The 20,155-nt window shown below is 34.5% G+C and overlaps 1 pseudogene; it reads left to right on the top strand.

The window, feature by feature from the left end:
* Positions 1 to 1,358: 1,358 nt before the first annotated feature.
* Positions 1,359 to 2,592, top strand: LOC134254707 (uncharacterized; annotated as a pseudogene).
* The last annotated feature ends 17,563 nt before the right edge of the window (positions 2,593 to 20,155 follow it).

Below are 20,155 nucleotides of genomic sequence, written 5' to 3'. Positions count from 1 at the left end.
ATATGAAATTAAAATCATAATATACAGTTGTAGATTGTTAAGATGAATATTTTTGCTTCAATATTGTATAACAAAATATTGATCATTTAAGAGTTATCGAAAAAAGACTTTTAGCCCCTTTTGGTCCGTAATGTGATCAGTCAGCACTTTTTCATTGATATTATTTTAAGGATCTTGTCATTCTGCACAAATTTTGTTCAATATGTTATAACAAAATAATTATACTTTAAAAGATTTGATGCAAAATGTCTTAAAAAATCAGTCATGATTCGAGTCCTAAATTTTGACCCCTACCGAGCCTCCATACTAGGCACTTCCGGAAAATATCATGACCCAGGTGCAACATGGCAACATGTCCTCTATCATCCCTGAAATTTTCAGCTTTCTAGCTGAAGCCGTTTTTGAGTAACGCAACAGACACGGAGGTCCTCTAAATTTCGATCAAAGGGCGATAACTCTCGACTGAAAAGGAATGTCCAAAAAAGGACGTGCCGGAATTAACTTCAGATGTCAATGCATCAACCATGAAAATTTGGATAAAATCGGTCGAGCCATCTCCGAGAAATCCTCTGCACAAATTTTGTAAGAAGAAAAAAGAAGAAAAATAATAAAGGGTAAAAAAGAAACCGAAGAATAATAGAAGGGTCTTCCGCTGAAGACGGAAGACCCTAATAATAATAGAGAAAAAGAAACCGAACGAAAACAATAAGGTCTTCCGTTGGAAACGGAAGACCTTAATAATAGCATCCACAAGTCAAGTCACGTCATTACGTAACGCTATGTGACTCTTACCAAAACATTGCTTTTTCAAACCCCAAATTTTACTGCTTTTTCGCTCTCAATGATTATTTCAAGAATAAAGATGTGAAAAAAATTATTAAACTTTGTTAAATATATTTTATTAATTTTATTTACCTCTCTTATAATTATATTTACATCAAATGAAAAATACGGTTGAATGCAAAACTTACACCTGAAATGTAGTAGGTAGTAATTGTCGCGCTTTTTCATTCCGCTGTTTCCAGGACAACAAAGGTGCGTGAGAATTTTCTTTTATAAAAACAGACGCTGGAGATTTTACAGAACAAAATGATACCAAGTAATTCATTACAGATGCAAATATTACCATGATAGAAGACTGCATAAAGTAAGTAGTTTTCAGACAAAATTTTCACCCTTTTCTAGAACAGGTTACATAGATGTGTTACAACATTAGATCGATTCAGAATTTAATCCTCTTCAAATTAATATTCATAGTATCTTCATAAACCCCCGCGCTAAGGAGCGCTTTTAGAATAACCCCACACATGTTTTGAAATTCATTAAAGAAATCTGACGCCGTCAACGAAGCTGAGCAGTCACTGTCAATGAGCTTCAGCATACCCTTAAGGAAAAAGATGATGAAATTTCCTATCTCATGGAGCAGCTGCATGACTTCACTCACACCATAGTCATCAATCTATTTGACAAGAAAGAGAAAGCATTCACTCCATAACTCCATTTGTGTGTGTACTCTCTTCTCGAACACAATGTCCCATCAACTAAAATTGGTAAGTTTTTTGTTTTTTTTTAATTTTGATTTGTTTACTTGATGTATGCACCAACATAAAGTAAATGTACATTTTACATATGCGTTCATATTTTGATTTAGGACCAACCATAGAGGCCTGTTTGAAGTTAGCAGGAAAAGAACCTGACCGACTACCTTCTCCATCAACAGTTGTTAATATGAATATCCAAAGACTCTGTCTAGCCAAAAAACAACTACAAGAAGAACTGTCAGAAAAAATCAACACAACCTTGCACACTGATGAGACATCGAAGTTTGGCATTAAATATGGTGGGTTTTCTGTTCGTGATGAAGAAGGTAATTATTTTGCATTAGGACTTCGTGAAATGGCCACAAAATCAGCACGAAACACACTGGACACATTTAAAGAAATTTTACAGGATATTTCTAACAACAACGAGGAAACCCAGAAGAATGTTGGAAACAAAATTATCTGCAATATCCAAGATACGATGAGTGATCGTGCCGCTACAGAATTAAAGTTTAATGAGCTATTAGAAAGTTACAGAGAATAACTGCTACCACATATACGGGGAGATTACCACGCATTGGATGATGTTGAAAAAGAAACAGTTAGCAGACTGAACAATTTCTTCTGCGGTATTCATGGCCTGGTGCATATGGCGAATGCGGCCCAGAAGGGATTTTGTGAAGCAGAAAAAGGGAATTTCGATGGAAACCCACCAATTTTTGATAAGAATTTCTCTAAAATTGATGAATCAGGTTGTTTTCGCTTAATAAGAAGTGCATGCAAGGCTTTTGCAAGAAGAGGTGATGAAAAGTGTGGGTGTTATGGGGCCTTCCGAACATACATGCAGCCATTTCTTACTGAAAACAGAATGATCTCACTTCCTCTGCAACCATTTAAGGGTCACAGATTCAACATTTTATTTCAAAATGCTGCATGCCTTTACTTTCTACATCCTTACATGACTGAATTTCTGGAGAAATCAGATATTGAAAACAAAAAACTTCTGAAGTCTGTTCTCTCAGATCTTAGAGTTTCTTTTTATGTTGCCTGACTGAAAGCCCTGGGATTGATTTCAAAGATGATTACAACACCCCTTTGAAATTTTCTCGAGAACAAGGATACTTTAATTGAAGACATGACACAAAATTATCTCCATCTATCAACTTATTTGGCGGATGTAACTGAAAATTTAGCTGATTTTATTAAGGGAATCTTTCCAGCTTTAACAGGAATAGACTTTAATGGCGAAAGAGTTTTTGAATTCCTGACCAAAGAGTCTAATTATGATACTAATGTTGAAATCATTCTACGTGTCTTGTTACCAGCGATCCGGAAAGTAGTACTGCATGTCTATAAAGACCACATGCCAGATGGTGAATATGAAACTTTCACTGAGGAGCTCTCACTGGCTACCAAGAGTGTGGACAAACATAATTCTTATTCCGAGCGACTGTTCGCGTACATGGACCAAATTTTAAGAGCTAAACCTAATATATCAGCTCTAGCTCTTGAGGCTTACACACTTTTCCTAATGAACAAGACATCCACATGGATAATAAGAAACAAAGAGGACATGGAAGACCTTATTTCGGAAGCTAGAAAATCCGTATCCACTGAAAGAGATTTACTCTCAAAAAGAAAAGGAGAAATTCAACGACAGAGAGAGGATAAACAAGAAGAAGAGTTCCGAAAAAGAGCTGAAAAAAAGAGAAGAAAACAAACACAACTGGAAAAACAGAGTGATGACATTATGTTCTATGGTTTATGGAAATCAGCCCGCGAGTGTAAATTGAGAATAAAGGAGTCAATGCTTTAAAAGCCCAGCTCCGGTACCGTAAAAATGTTCTAAAGCAGAATGTTCTCGAACAAAAACTGTTTTCATTTTCTAGAAAGAGTCATGATGGAAAAAGACAAACATTGACACACAAGGAACTTTTGTCAAATCTATTAAAAGTTCTGAAATCTGTTTAAATTAACCATGAAAATCAAATTACTACATTTTTTACATTGATTGCTTGTGTTATTTGATTGTTTTTATATAATCTAAACACTATTACAAGAAAAGATTACGTTTTTGTATTTTAACTGCTTTTATAACTGTCAAGTGCCGGAAATTACTGGTAGATACCATACATTTAAAACATGTACTTTTAAACATTATAAGTAAGAGTACAGAGAAATTGTCAAAGATTGTCAATGAATTATGTTTTAAACTTCTATTACACACACAAAAAAGAATTCAGCTAAAGTGAATTTATTTGATGATTTATTTTTTACTACATCCTGATCATTTTCAGAGTTAAAAATTTTGACGTCATTTTTTAAGTGTTAACGTTGGCGCAATAATACGCATTTTTACTTGTGATGCACTGTGGTAGAGGAAGTGAAATTAACAATAAAATAATTAAGTGTGTCATTTTAAAGTTCTTTTACAAACAAACATATTATTTTCATTTAAAATCTAATTTTTCAAAGTATTTGCTGTTCATTCAAAACCAATACTCTGAAAAACAAAATGGTCCCACAAAAAAGCGCAAGCACTACTTTTTAGTAGTCTATTTTTAGTAACAACTTATGAATAGAAAACCAAAATGTTATATTTTCTTTTTCTACTCTCCATATGCTTTAAGACAGTATATAATACATGTGGTAAATATCAAATATAAAAAATGACTTGTGGATGCTAATAATAATAATAATAAAAGTGAAAAAGAAACCGAAGAATAATAGAAGGGTCTTCCGCTGAAGACGGAAGACCCTAATAAAGGGGAAAAAGAAACCGAAGAATAATAGAAGGGTCTTCCGCTGAAGACGGAAGACCCTAATAATAATAAAAGTGAAAAAGAAACAATATAATAATAGAAGGGTCTTCCGTTGGAGACGGAAGACCCTAAAAATAGTGGAAAAGAAACCTAAGAAAAACAATAAGGTCTTCCGCTGAAGACGGAAGACCTTAACTAGTTTTAATTGTAACGGGGATCGTTACAGATGTTCCCCATACGCTCCCCAACTCCCTTCTTGATTCATTTTCCTGTAAGACTTTTTAAAAAAAAATAGGCTTAGTATCAAAGGATTTCATTAAAGAATTATCAAAACTACAATGATATCAACTATATCCCATTTAACGGATTGCACGCGCATGCACCTGCATGCAAGATGATCAAGACATGTTGTTTAAACCATTAATCTATCTTTTTATCGTGAGAATCAATCAAAATATCATAAAAATTTAAATGTTACCATTTTGGTAAGTTTACATGTTGCGCATGCACACGTGCATGCATGCATGTCCTTGCATTTAAATTTGATAGAAGCATAATGAAGGTATCAATTATACCTATTCATATTCGGAATTTCATCCCGTTTCGTTGAGAACTTAGAAAGTTACAGACATTTAAAGTTTTAGCCAATCAGATTGCAGCACACGTGCATGCGCATGTTTTCATGATAATTCTTTTATATCATGTTGTAGATCTTTATAGTGTATGAATATGTTCAAAATTTCAAAGGATTTTGTCGAAAAACAAGAAAGATATTGAGACTTTAGTTTCAGCCAATCAGAGCAAAGCGCACGTGCATGCGCGTGAGATCTTGCTATTTCATCATGTCTATACTACTAATATATTCTCAAATTATGAGTTTCAAAACATTTCATCAAGAAATAGAAAAGTTGCGGCTATATCTATTATATTAATCATTTCACGTGTTGCACGTGCGCGCTCTTGCAAGCACGTGCGCGAGGAACATGTCATCATGCCTATAGAACTAATATATACTTATATTATGAGTTTCAAAGCATATAGTCAAAAATAGAAAAGTTACGGCTATATCTATTATATTGGTCATTTCACGTGTTGCACGTGCACGCTCTTGCAAGCACGTGCACGGAAAATGACCTTGATTCCGCAAATCTACATAACATGTCTACTAACCCTAAAAAGGTTTTACCTACTTCGGGTGAATAGTTTACAAGATCACTCGCGGACAAAAAAGGACCCAGGAAGAAGAAGAAAAATAATAATAACTAGATACGATCTCGTTGCGAGCAACGAGAGGTCTTCCGTCCGATTCAGGAAAAAAAACTTGTAAAATCGAGCTGAAAAGTGATTCAAAATTTTGATCACAAGGAGGATTGAATCCAGGTCGCCATTGTGAATGCGCCTTTTTTTCTCTTTTCTCCCCAACGCGCGAACCATTTAGCTATTGGGAATACTGCTTTAAATATACTTGTGTATACTTTTGCAACAGTACACCTGTCTCAGAATCATAAAAGGCGGGCCCCTATTCATAATTTCGTGTCAAACGCCACGCGTAAATATTCGCACCTTTCCTTTGTACTGATCTATTAAAGAGGTGCAATAGCGTCAATGAAATTAATTAATAAAACATTCTTATCACCTTTATTTTATTTCGGCGTTAGGAAAGTATATTTAACACATTTTACACATTACATATCGTATCTAGTCCAGTAACACTAAAGCAGTGAAACGGAAATTAAGTTTTTAAGATTGACACTGAATTGCAACGTACTACTACGTGAGAGTCCAAGTAGTTTTTTGCATTTCATGTATCCTTATGTCAGAATGGTTTAATCAAACGCTCAGCTGCCTCCATAAGCCCCTACTCGCGAAATGGCGGAGTTGACAGAGACAGCCACCATTTTGGACCAGCTTCAGATTTTCAAATATTAATATCTAGAGTTCAGATTAACCAATATTAAAACAACTTATATAGTAAGCATCAATAGAAGTGTCTCTTTTAATATTCCAAAAATAAATGAAAAATATTGAAAAACAACGAAAGTTGAAAAATTGGACTTTTTGAATTGGCTTCCGGTAGCGACAGGAAGTACTGACGACGAACGAAAAGTCGCGTCCTGGAAAGTATCGATCTTCATCTATAAACTCTGAAAGTTTCAAATTGATATCTTTTACCGTTTTTGAGTTTAATCGTGGACAAAATGTCGTTTTAAAATCAGGAAAATGGTCCAAAACTTGGCACCAGAGAGGAATTTCCAAAAACTGTCTTGGAACTTTGAAGAGTATCTTACAACACATCTTTCCTGAAAATTTCATGTAATTCTATCCAGTAGTTGTCGAGAAATCGTGTCAGAAAAATAATAATAATAATAATAATAAGACACAATAGAATCACTATAAGGTCTTCCGTGAAGACGGAAGACCTTAATAACTAGATGCGTTCTTGTTGCTGGGGCAGCAACAAGCAGGTCTTTCGACCGACTTCTCTTTTGCAATTTATGCTCTGTCATCCCTTGGAATAGATTTCTTAATGTATTTTTTTTGTTTACGTTCATTAACAGTAGTTTCTCAACACAGATCGTGATTGGTCCAGGTATTTCACGAAATATCTCCAAATATAGCTTTTAAAAATCGACAGAATCTTCCACACATGTTATAAAAGAGTGAAAAGTAATTTGCAACTGAAAAAAGACAAAAACAAAGAAAAAATTTGGGGAACGCCCCGAGCGGGATTCGAACCCCCGACAGTAAGACATAGTTTGGTTCCGTCATATCTTTGCAATAAACGCACGCATGAAAAAAATGAAAACATATATAGATATGGTTGAAGACGCTCTATAAACCCTGTAAATCCAAAAGAAAAATATTGAAAAACAAAAAAGTTGAAAAATTAGACTTTTTGAATTCACTTCCGTTTGCGACCGGAAGTAGGAACGACAAAAAATGAAGGAAATTCGGCACATCTACATGTGATGCTCTTTTATGTCCATCAGTTTCAATGTCATAACTTAAGTCGTTTTCGAGAAAAGTAGTGTACAAAAATCCATTTAAAAAATACAAATTTCCCCCAAAATCGCGAATAGAAGCAAATTTTGAAAAAATGAAAAACATGTCTGGAGATATTAATCTGATGCATCTTTCCTGTAAAAATCTTTAAAATCCGTACAGTCACAGCTGAGATATCGCCATAAATATGAAAAAAGAATAATAATAATAATAATAGGAAACCGACGGAAAACAATAAGGTCTTCCGAAGGAAGTCGGAAGACCTTAACTAGATGCGTTCTTGTTGCTAGAGCAACAAGCGGTCTTCCGACCGACTTTTCGTAAAAGTTCTATGCTGCGTAATCCCAAGAAATAGATTTCAGAACGTATTTTTTTAGGTTACGTTTATTCACAGCAGTCTCTCAACATCGAAATGATAATTACAGGTATTCCTCAAAATATCTAAAAAAAAAAAATAGCTATTAAAAATCGGAAAAATATTCCATACGTGTTATTAAAGAAATAAAAGTCATTTGCAACTGAAAAAAAGACATAAACAAAGAAAAAAATTTTTAAACGCCTCCAGCGGGATTCGAACCCCCGACAGGGAGACAAAGTTTGGTTCGGCCATATCTTTGCAATAAATGCACGCATCAAGATACTGAACACATGTTTGGAATTCTCATAAGACACACTATAAACCATATAAATCCTAAAGAAAAATATTGAAAAACAAAAAAGTTGAAAATTGGGACGTTTTGAATTCACTTCCGTTTGCGACCAGAAGTGAAAACGACGAAAAATAAAGGTCGTTGCCCAAAACGGAGTTCGATGTTCTATCACCTCAGTGAGTTTCACTTTCATATCTTTAGCCGTTCTCGAGAAAACTGCTGGACAAAATGCCTTTTAAAAAATACATAAATCCCCAAAAATCGCGAAAGAAAGTGAATTAAAAAAAAATGAAAAACATGTCAGGAGATATTCATATGATGCATTATCCCTGTAAAAATCTTTGAAATCCGTCTACGCACAGCTGAGATATCGACTGTACTATGGAAAAAAAAAATAATAATAAAAAACAGAAGGAAAACAATAAGGTCTTCCGAAAGAAGTCGGAAGACCTTAACTAGAAAAGAAACTCGTCGCGAGCAACGAGAGGTCTTCCGTCCGATTCTGAACCCCCCCAACCCCCCCCCCCCCCTCGCAATATCGAGCTGAAAAAGTGATTAAACTTTTTATGGAAACAAAAGGGATTGAACCCAGGTCGCCAGCATGAAAATCCAAAGCGCATACTATTACGCTATTGGGACCACAGCTCTAAATCTACTTGTATATACTTCTGAAACAGTACATTTGTCTTAGAATAATGAAAGGCGGGTTACTATTCAAAATTAAGCGCCAAACGCCACGGGTGAATCTTCGCGCCTTTTCTTTGGAAGGTCCCATTAAATAGGTGTGATAGCTTCAATGGAAATAAAAAAGAACGTTCTTATAGTAAAATTTCAGGGTAAAGAAATTGTAACACATTTACAAATTCTATGACGTAAATAGATAAGTAACACTAAATCAATGAAACTGCTATAATTTTTTACTTTTTTAAATTTCCTGTTTATCCCCATACTGAACTATCTCGATTAGTTAAACTTTCATGAAAAGGTTGAAATGATTCGCCGAAAAACATGTGTTGCCCTAAGACGGTAAAGGAATCAGATACCATTTATGTTCAATAACTTAAATCATATCTTTGAGACAAGAATATTAATATAAACTCAATTCTTCAAAAAAATCTTTTTCTTATGTTTGTCTTTCCTATTAGTTTAATATGAGTCAAGTGTGCATGCATGAGCAAAACAGTGGATACGTTTAATACTTACTATATATATATCCATATTGTTTCTTAAAACTATTATTTGTAACTATGATTTAAGATCTGTTTTTCCGCAAAACAAATGAAAGTAGGTATGTATTTCATTTGCACATTTAGTCTTTTATTTTTCTACTTTGACAACCACCTGAAACCAATTATAGAAGACGTTTGAGACGACCATGGATTTAAACTTAGTTTGACACAGAATTGCAACGTAATTACATCGTGACAATCCCCGTATTCCTTTACATTTCATTTATCCTTATTTACTTTCGTTCAAGCAAACGCTTGGCTGCCTCTGAGGACTACTATTGCGAAATGGCGGAGTTGACATAGACAGCCGCCATATTGGGCCCGCTTCAGATTTTTAAATGTTAATATCTAGAGTTTGGATTTATCAATGTTCAAACAAATTATATAGTAAGCATTATAAGAACGGTCTCCATTACCAATCCAAAATAAATGAAAAATATTGAAAACCAAAAATATAGAAAATACGGAATATTTAAATTCGCTTCCGCTAGCAACCGGAAGTACTGACGACACACGAAAAGATGATTTCACATATCTAAAAGTCATCATCTATCATCTCTAACAAGTCTCCAGTTAATATCTTAGACCATTTTCGTAAAAAAGGGGGGACAAAAATCCATTTTAAAATCAGAAAACTGTCAATAACTTGGAGCCAAAAGTGAGTATCCCAAATTTTCCTTCTGACGAACAAAGTTCATATAATGACGCATGATTCCTGAAAGTTTCATTGAAAACCACCAAATAGTTTTCGAGAAATCGCCTGCACAAAATTTTGGGGAAAAAATAAGAATAATAACTAGAAAAGAAACTCGTTGCGAGCAACGAGAGGTCTTACGTCCAATTCTGGAAAAATAACCCACAAAATCGAATTGAAAAGTGATAAAACTTTTTATGGAAACAAAGGGGATTGAACCCGGGTCGCCAGCGCAAAAATCCAAAGCGCTGACTATTACGCTATTGAGACCACAGCTTTAAATAAATATACATTTATATACTTCTGCAACAGTACATCTGTCTTAGAATAATGAAAGGCGGGTCACTATTCATAATTTCGCGTCAAACGAATCGAAGAAATCTTCGGGCCTTTTTGTTTGGAATGTTCCATTAAATAGGTGTGATAGTTTCAATGGAAATTAAAAAAAAATGTTCGTATAGCTTAAATTTCATTGTTAAGAAAGTATATTTAACGCTTTTACACATTCTATATCGTACGATAGTATATAGATAACTAGCACTAAATCAGTGAAACTGCTATAATTTTCAACTGATTTTTATTTTGCTGATTATCCCTATAATGAAATATCCCGATTACCGGTACTTAAACTTTCATGTACAGCTTGAATTGCTTCGCCGAAAAGCGTGTCGCCCTACGACGGTCAAGGAATCAGACACCATTTATGTTTAATAACTTGAATGAGATTACTGAGACAAGAATGATGATATAAACTCCATAACATTATCTTTTTAGATATGGTTTTCTTATTTCTGTCTTTTGTATTTGTTTAATTCAAGTGTGCATTAGGAAAACGGTGGTTACGTTTAATACTTACTATATATGTTTCTTAAAAACTATTACTTATAACTATAGTTTAAAATCTGTTTTTCCGCAAAATGTAAAAGATACTAGGTATCGTATTTCATTTGCACATTTAGTCTTTTCTTTTTCTACTTTGAGAACCAGCCAAAACCAATTATAGAAGACGTTTAAGACCACCATGGATTAAAACATAGTTTGACACACGTTTGCAACGTTACAACGACGTGACAATCCTAGTATTCCTTTACACTTCTTTCATCCTTATTTTACTTTCGTTCAAGCAAACGCTCTGCTGCCTCCGTAAACCCCTATTGCGAAATGTCGGAGTTGACAGAGACAGCCGCCATTTTGGACCCACTTCAGATTTTTGAATGTTAATTTCTAGAGTTTGGATTTATCAATATTCAAACAAATTATATAGTAAGCATTATAAGAAGGGTCTCTATTAAAATTCTAAAAATCAATGAAAAATATTGAAAAACAAAAAAGTTAGAAAATACGGACTTTTTAATTTCGCTTCCGGTAGCAACCGGAAGTACCGACGACACACGAAAAGGTGATTCGTCACATCTAAAAGTCATCATCTATAATCTCTTACAAGTCTCCAGTTAATATCTTAAACCATTTTCGAAAAAAAGGGGGGACAAAATTGCATTTTAAAATCAGAAAAGTGTCAATAACTTGGAACCAAAGGTGAGTATTCCAAATTTTCCTATCCATGCCACAACTTCATATAATGACGCATAATTCCTGAAATTTTCACAGAAAACTACTGAATAGTTTTCGAGAAATCGCGTGCACAAAATTTTGGGGAAAAAAATAATAATAATAATAATAATAAGAAACAGTAGAATCACTAGAAGGTCTTCCGTGAAGACGGAAGACCTTAATAATAAAAAACAGTAGAATCACTAGAAGGTCTTCCGTGAAGACGAAAGACCTTAACTAGAAACGAAACTCGTTGCAAGCAACGAGAGGTCTTCCGTCCGATACAGAAAAAAAAAACAACGTAAAATCAAACTGAAAAAGTGATTTTTAAAATCGGACACACAGGGGATCGATCCTGAGTCGCCAGCGTGAAAATCCATTGCGGTACACCTTTGGGAACCCGCTTCAAATATCGCGATATTTCTTTTTTTGATTCCAACATACATTACATTTTTTTAAATATTCAGTTTGGAATTGTAGAATGACAGCCAGCTTGCCAAACTTTGCTCAAGATGATCACATCGGGATTTGGTACTTGAGTTTTAACAGTAATTCTTAGGATAGATAATCTATTAGTGATGAACAGATGATACTGTTTTCCTTCCTTTTTTCGATATGTATTCAACTTTATTCATGCAATTCCATATACAGGCATGCCAATGTTATATATTTCTGCACTATCGTCGCCATTTGTCTACTACTTAAGTCGGGTCACGATACATTATTTCGTGCCAAACGTCACACGTAGTTCTTAACGCTATTCCTTCCGAATGTTTCATCGTTTTAATGGAAGTGATAGCTTCAATGAAAATTAGAAATGTATGTTCTTATAACCGGAATTTCGAGCGTTAGAAAGTATATTTATCACACTATACAAATATAATATCGTATACGGCCAAGTAACACTAAAGCTGTGAATTTGGTAAGATTTTCCAAGAATTTTGTATCCTGTTTACCCCCAAAATGGAGATGAGTTACACGTTCATGAAAAGACTGGAATGTTTCACTGAAAGAAAAATCCCTCGCCCTCCGACGGTCAAGGAATCTGTTACTATTTATGTTCAATAACTTGCACTTATTACAATTATATTTATATAACCTTTAATAAACAATCTTTTAAAAAATGTTTTTCTTATTTTTGTCTTTTCTATTCATTTAATATGTCACAAGCCTGCGTGGGAAAATAAACAGAAGTCAAGTAATACTTCAGAAACATAGTGAATATTAAGTGAGGCAAGTTTCTTGAAAAGCTATTACTTATAAACAAAGTTTAGGATAAGTTTTCCCTGGTGCAAAACAAAAGATTATAGTCTTCGTATTTCCACTTGAAGTCATGTTGTATTCTACTTTGAGATGCAGACAAAAGCAATTTCAATAGACGTTTGAGGAAACCTCATATTAAAACTATACTCAATGCAACGTAATTGCGATATAGCAATCTTAAGAATCCTTTACATTTCATAAATCTTTTTGGTAGAAGTTTCGTTCATCTAAACGCACAGCTGACCTTCTAGAACCCGACTTGCTTAATGGCGGAGTTTTCGGAGACCGCCGCCATCTTGGACAAATGTTGTTCAATATGTCTTAACAAAATAATTATACTTTAAAAGATATGACACAAAATGTCTCGAAAATTCACTCACGATTCGTGTCCTAGATTTCGACCCTTACCGAGCTTCCATTTTGGACCTTTCTGAAAAATTGTAAACCCAATGTGCAATTCAGCAATGTGTCGTCTATCATCGCTGAAAATTTCAGCTCTCTAGCTCATACCGTTTTTTGAGTTTACTCATGGACAAGGAGACCCTTTGAAATTTACTGAAAGGGCGATAACTTCCGACCGGAAGTGATTTTTTTCAAAATTGAGTCGGGGGTACAAGCTTAAGATAGATACAAATAATCTCTGAAAATTTGAACAAAATCGATCGAGCTATCTCCGAGAAATCTTCTGCACAAAAATTGTAAGGAAAAAAGAAGAATAATAATAAAAGTGTTACAGATGTTCCCCAAACGCTCCCCAACTTCTTTTTGGTGCCATATTCACTGTAAGCTTCATTAAATAAGACAAACTCTGTGCATTTTTTACTTTAACAACGTTTTCTCAGAAGGATACCAATTATATTCAAATTTTAGCATTGCACCCGTGCGCATGTGAATGCATGTGCATTATGATCATATCATCTTGTCTACACTATCTACATATTTTAATATACAATATATTAAGGCATTCAGTCCAAAAGTATGAAAAATCACTCTTTCAGGTGTATTTTTCATTTCACTAGTTCCAAATGCACGCACGTGCGTGCACGTGCATGATGACCATACCTTCTTGTAGGAGTCCCGTTTATCTATCTATATTCTAAATCCCATCCTGTTTGGTTGAAAAACAAGGGAGTTATAGCATTTCAAGTTTAAGCCAATCAGATTGCAGCACACGTGCATGCACGTGATTTTATGATTTTTTTCTATATCATATTGTAGGATATCCTAATGCATGACTATGTTTTAAATTTCAAAGCAATTCGTCAAAAAACAAAGGAGATATAGCCATTTAAAGTTTCAGCCAATCAGATTGCAGCGCGCGGGCATGCGCATGCTTTCTTGAAAATTCTTATATATCATGCTGTTGACCTTCATAATGTAGGTCTATGTTCAAAATTTTAAAGGATTATGACAAGAAACAATAAAGATATTTAGACTTTAGTTTCAGCCAATCAGAGCGAAGCGTACATGCATGCGCGTGAGATCTTACTTTTTCGACCATGTCATTTTGTCTATGCTTCTAATATATACTTATAATATGAGTTTCAAAGCATTTCAGCAATAATTTAAATAGTTACGTCTGTATCAATTATATTGGACATTTCTCGTGTTGCACGTGCGAGCTCTTGCAAGCACATGTGCATGCACATGCTTTCATGATAAATCTTATATTACAGGATGTAGATCTCTCTAATGTGTGACTATGTTCAAAATTTCAAATGATTTTTTCAAAAAAAAAAATAGATATTGAGACTTTAGTTTCAGCCAATCAGAGCGAAGCGCCCGTGCATGCGCGTGCGATCTTGCTATTTTGACCATGTCATCTTGTGCATACTACTAATATATCCTTACATTATAAGTTTCAAAACAATTTGTCACAAAATAGAAAAGTAACGGTTATATCCATTATATATTGGTCATTTTAAGTTTTGCACGTGCGCGCTCTTGCAAGCACGTGCGCGCAAAATGACCTTGATTCCGCAAATCTACATAACATGCCTACTTACCCTAAAAAGGTTTCACCTAAGTCGGATGTGTAGTTTACAAGATCACTCGCGGAAAAAATTTTCCTAGGAAGAAAAATAATAATAACTAGAAAGTCTGCTATTGCAAGCAATAGCATATGTCGCCCCGTACTGGACAAGACTTTCATTTTTATCATCACTAAAACAATGGTCCATTAGCTAAGCTTGGACAACCATCGAGTCGTATTAGTCCTTTCCGTTGGAAACGGAAGACCTTAATTGGGTACATCCCATTTTATTTTTAGAATCGGTAGGAGAAGAAAGTAATGCAGGAAAATTACAAGTTCCTAAATTTGCAGAATTGCATAAAAGAAATTGGGCAGATGTACTGAACTGAGCCTCATACTTGTTAATTGGCAGTATCTTTCCTATCATAAAAGCTTGGGAAATGTAATCTATGAAGAAGATCAGCCGAATTATTTTGTGTATAGTAATGCCAGTGAGAACTCTGAAATTTCCCTCTTTCACTTTCATTTTAGAGGTTCTACCGAAAAACGAATCTGACATGCCACCATCAATTCGAGTATTTCTGCATTGCAGAGAGCTGATGTATGTTATGAGATGATAAATCATGTGTAAACTTTCTCAGTTTAGCGGAATCATGAACATTTTCGGCGAGATGAATGTTTTGTATACAGTGGTGATCAAGGCTTCGCGAACCTTCAGGAGCGGATCAAAAGATTTTTGAATGAATAAAAACTATGAAAATGACGTACCAATTTTTTAATTTATACTTGCACTATCTAATGAAATGAATAATATACAAGTGATAGATATACAAGAAAACGCGAAATGATAATAAATGCAGCTGACAATCGTTATTTTTTTTTATATAGATAAAATAAAATATTTATAAATTCAAGAGACAAAACAGGAGGAGAATGAATGATGGCAAAATATCACATGACGGGAACTGAATTTTATGAATGAAGATTTTAAAAAGTTACTTGTAAGTTGTATATGTTATATCTGTGTATTCTACCTGGCTGTGTGCTTCAAAAGGGGGGGGGGTAGTCTTGAACATAGTAAATAGCCATAACGTTTGAACGGTAAGTACTAGGGCTTTCGTATTTCAAATATGTAATCCTTGTGAAAAGAACTTTTATTGGATACGACGAACTTTGACCCTTTGACCTCGCCCTTGGAGAACACATGTGTACATCTGAATCTTTTTTTCTGTTTCGTTTCTATGGCAACTGTGAGCGACTCATTACAATTATTTTGAAAGTAGAAATCACTTTGACACATTGCAAGGAATAAACATTGAAAGTTTCAAAACGATTGCCTGAGTAGTTATTGAGAAAATCGAAATTAAAGAATTTTAACTCTCACCTGGTTTCCATGGCAATAATCAATTATTTGAAAATTTTAAATGCGTAGTACACAACTACAGATAGTAATCCTTAAAATAAGAAAAGTTTCATGACGAGCGTTTAAGGGACCAGAGAGAACACTCTCGGACAAAATTTGTCGCTTTTTACAGGTTTCCATGGCAACGGTAGACATATTGGAACTGAATGACCTCACTGCACAACTACAACCAGTGATCGTCCTTTGAGGAAAGTTTCAGGAAGATTGTCCCAGCCATCTCCGAGAAACAGCCTGGATAAAAAAAACATGCGTACAATATCAATATGTCGTCCCCGACTTCGTTCGGGGCGACATAATAACTAGTGCTAATTGTAACGGGGACCGTTACAGATGTTCCCCAAACGCTCCCCAACTCCCTTTTGGTGCCATACTCCCTGTAATCTCTATTAAATAAGAAATAGTTTATGGAATTTAGACTTAATCAAGGTCTTCCCAGAAGAATACAAAATATATTTAAATTTAAGCATTGCACGCGTGTTCATGTGCGTACAGACCATATTATGTTGTCTACACTATCTATATATTTTAATATACTTAATATCAAAGCATTTAATCCAAAAGTATTAAAAATTGCACTCACTCGAGTGTATTTTTAATTTAACTCATTTCACGTGCACGCACGTCCAAGCACGTGCATGATGACTACACCTTCTTGTAGGAGTCCCTTATATTTATCTATGTTCTAAATCCCATCCTGTTTGGTTAAAAAACAAGGTAGTTATAGCTATTTGAAGTTTCAGCCAATCAGATTGCAGCACACATGCATGCGCGTGATTTCCTGAATTTGATCTTTATCGTATTCAAGGATATCTTAATGAATGACTATATTTCAAAATTCCAAACATTTCATCAAAAAACAAAGGAGATATAGCCATTTAAAGTTTCAGCCAATCAGATTGCAGCACACGTGCATGCGCGTGATTTCATGATTTTTTTTCTATAACATATTATAGGATATCCTAATGCATGACTATATTTTAAATTTCAAAGCATTTCTTCAAAAAACAAGGGAGATATAGCCATTTAAAGTTTCAGCCAATCAGATTGCAGCACGTACGCATGCGCATACTTTCATGAAAATTTTTATATATCATGCTGTAGATCTTCATAATGTAGGACTATGTTCAAAATTTCAAAGGATTATGACAAGAAACAAGAAAGTTATTGTGACTTTAGTTTCAGCCAAGCAGAGCGAAGCGCACGTGCATGTGCGTGCGATCTTGCTATTTTGACCATGCCATCTTGTCTATACTAATAATATATCCTTACATTATGAGTTTCAAAACATTTCATCAAAAAATAGAAAAGTTACGGCAATATATATTATATTGGTCATTTCACGTGTTGCACGTGCACGCTCTTGCAAGCACGTGCGCGCAAAATGACCTTCGTTCGGCAAATCTACATAACATGTCTACTGACCCTTAAAACATTTTATCTTAGTCGGATGTGTAGTTTACAAGATCACTCGTGGACAAAATTTTCCCAGGAAGAAGAAAAATAATAATAATAAGAAACAGAGTAAAAACAATATGATCCCCAACTTCGTTTGGGGAACATAAATAGATGCGTTCTTGTTGCTGGGGCAACAAGCAGGTCTTCCGACCGACTTCTCTTTTGCAATCGATGCTGTGTCAGAACATGGAATAGATTTCAGAATGTATTTTTTTCGTTTACGTTCATTTACAGTAGTTTCTCAACACAGATCGTGATTGGTCCAGGTATTTCACGAAATATCTCTAAATATAGCTTTTAAAAATCGGCAAAATCTTCCACACATGTTATAAAAGAGTGAAAAGTAATTTGCAACTGAAAAAAGACAAAAACAAAGAAAAAATTTGGGGAACGCCCCGAGCGGGATTCGAACCCCCGACAGTAAGACAAAGTCTGGTTCTTTCATATCTTTGCAATAAACGCACGCATGAAAAAAATGAAAACATATATAGATATCTTTGAAGACGTTCTATGAATCCTGTAAATCCGAAAGAAAAATATTGAAAAACAAAAAAGTTGAAAAATTAGACTTTTTGAATTCACTTCCGTTTGCGACCGGAAGTAGGAACGACAAAAAATGAAGGACGTTCGGCACATCTACATGTGATGCTCTTTCATGTCCATGAGTTTCAATGTCATATCTTTAGCCGTTTTCGAGAAAAGTAGTGTACAAAAATCCATTTAAAAAATACAAATTTCCCCCAAAATCGCGAATGGAAGCAAATTTTGAGAAAATGAAAAACACGTCTGGAGATATTAACCTGATGCATCTTTCCTGTAAAAAGCTTTGAAATCCGTACAGACACAGCTGAGATATCGCCATAACTATGAAAAAAAGAATAATAATAATAATAATAATAACTAGATGCGTTCTTGTTGCTGGGGCAACAAGCAGGTCTTCCGACCGACTTCTCTTTTGCAATCTATGCTGTGTCATCCCATGGAATAGATTTCATAATGTATTTTTTTGTTTACGTTCATTTACAGAAGTTTCTCAACACAGATCGTGATTGTTCCAGGTATTTCACAAAATATCTCCAAAAATAGCTTTTAAAAATCGGCAAAATTTTCCACACATGTTATAAAAGAGTGAAAAGTAATTTGCAACTGAAAAAAGACAAAAACAAAGAAAAAATTTGGGGAACGCCCCGAGCGGGATTCGAACCCCCGACAGTTAGACAAAGTTTGGTTCGGTCATATCTTTGCAATTAACCCACGCATGAAAAAATGAAAAACATATCTAGATATCTTTGAAGACGCTCTATAAACCCTGTAAATCTGAAAGAAAAATATTGAAAAACAAAAAAGTTGAAAAATTAGACTTTTTGAATTCACTTTCGTTTGCGACCGGAAGTAAGAACGACAAAAAATGAAAGACGTTCGGCACATCTACATGTGATGCTCTTTCATGTCCATGAGTTTCAATGTCATATCTTTAGCCGTTTTCGAGAAAAGTAGTGTACAAAAATCCATTTAAAAAATACAAATTTCCCCCAAAATCGCGAATGAAAGCGAATTTTGAAAAAATGAAAAACACGTCTGGAGATATTAACCTGATGCATCTTTCCTGTAAAAATCTTCGAAATCTGTACAGACACAGCTGAGATATCGCCATAACTATGAAAAAAGAATAATAATAATAATAATAATAATAATAGGAAACCGACGGAAAACAATAAGGTCTTCCGAAGGAAGTCGGAAGACCTTAATAATAGGAAACCGACGGAAAACAATAAGGTCTTCCGAAGGAAGTCGGAAGACCTTAACTAGATGAGATCTCGTTGCGAGCAACGAGTAGGTCTTCCGTTGATTTTCTCGATAAGATGAGATGTGATTTTGACTGAGATATTCGTTAAAAGAGAATGACATTAAGTTTTCCTTCAATGAATTTAAAGTTTCTCATTTTTATCACGATTTTCTGAACATCTTTTGTTCAATATGGCTTATAAAAATACCCCCCTCCTTTCAAGACGTAAAGCATGACAAAAAATAGCATTTTGGCCGCATTGCAACCCCTATTTACGTAAGATATGGCCAAAATTTTATATTATATTGTTGCAAGTAGTTAAGATGTATATCTTTGCTTCTGTAATGTATCACAGATTATTGATCATAAAGGAGGTACAGATGCAAGACTTTTGGCCCCTTTCAGCCCCTACTTTAAGGTGTCAGCCCCTTTTTCTTGATATCAAATGAAAGGTCTTGTAATTTCAAAGACCTTTTGTTCAACACCTATTCAGAGATTTCTTTTCGTTGTGGAGATATGCTTCATATAGATATTTAGGGGCCACACCTACAAGTCCTTAATGGGGCCATTTTTCAAAAATACAAAGTATGCATATTGTTTAGAATATTATTCTGACCATCTTTTGTTCAATATTGCTTATCAAAATATTCCCTCTTTTCAAGATATGAATTGTCAAATATTTAGCATTCTGGACCTTTGTGACCCCTACAATGTAATTACGTAACATATGATCCAAATTCTATCATATATTGTTGCATATTGTTAAGATGAATACTTTTGCTTCTATAATGTATCACAAAATATTGATCATTTAAGAGTTAAAGAT

The sequence above is a fragment of the Saccostrea cucullata genome, unplaced genomic scaffold (genome assembly GCF_032062105.1).
Source record: "Saccostrea cucullata isolate Sc308-1 unplaced genomic scaffold, CSIRO_AGI_Scuc_v1 ctg1384, whole genome shotgun sequence".
Classification (NCBI taxonomy): domain Eukaryota; kingdom Metazoa; phylum Mollusca; class Bivalvia; order Ostreida; family Ostreidae; genus Saccostrea; species Saccostrea cuccullata.
The sequence above is the reverse complement of the archived record's forward strand: the minus strand, read 5'-3'. Positions and strand labels throughout refer to the sequence as shown.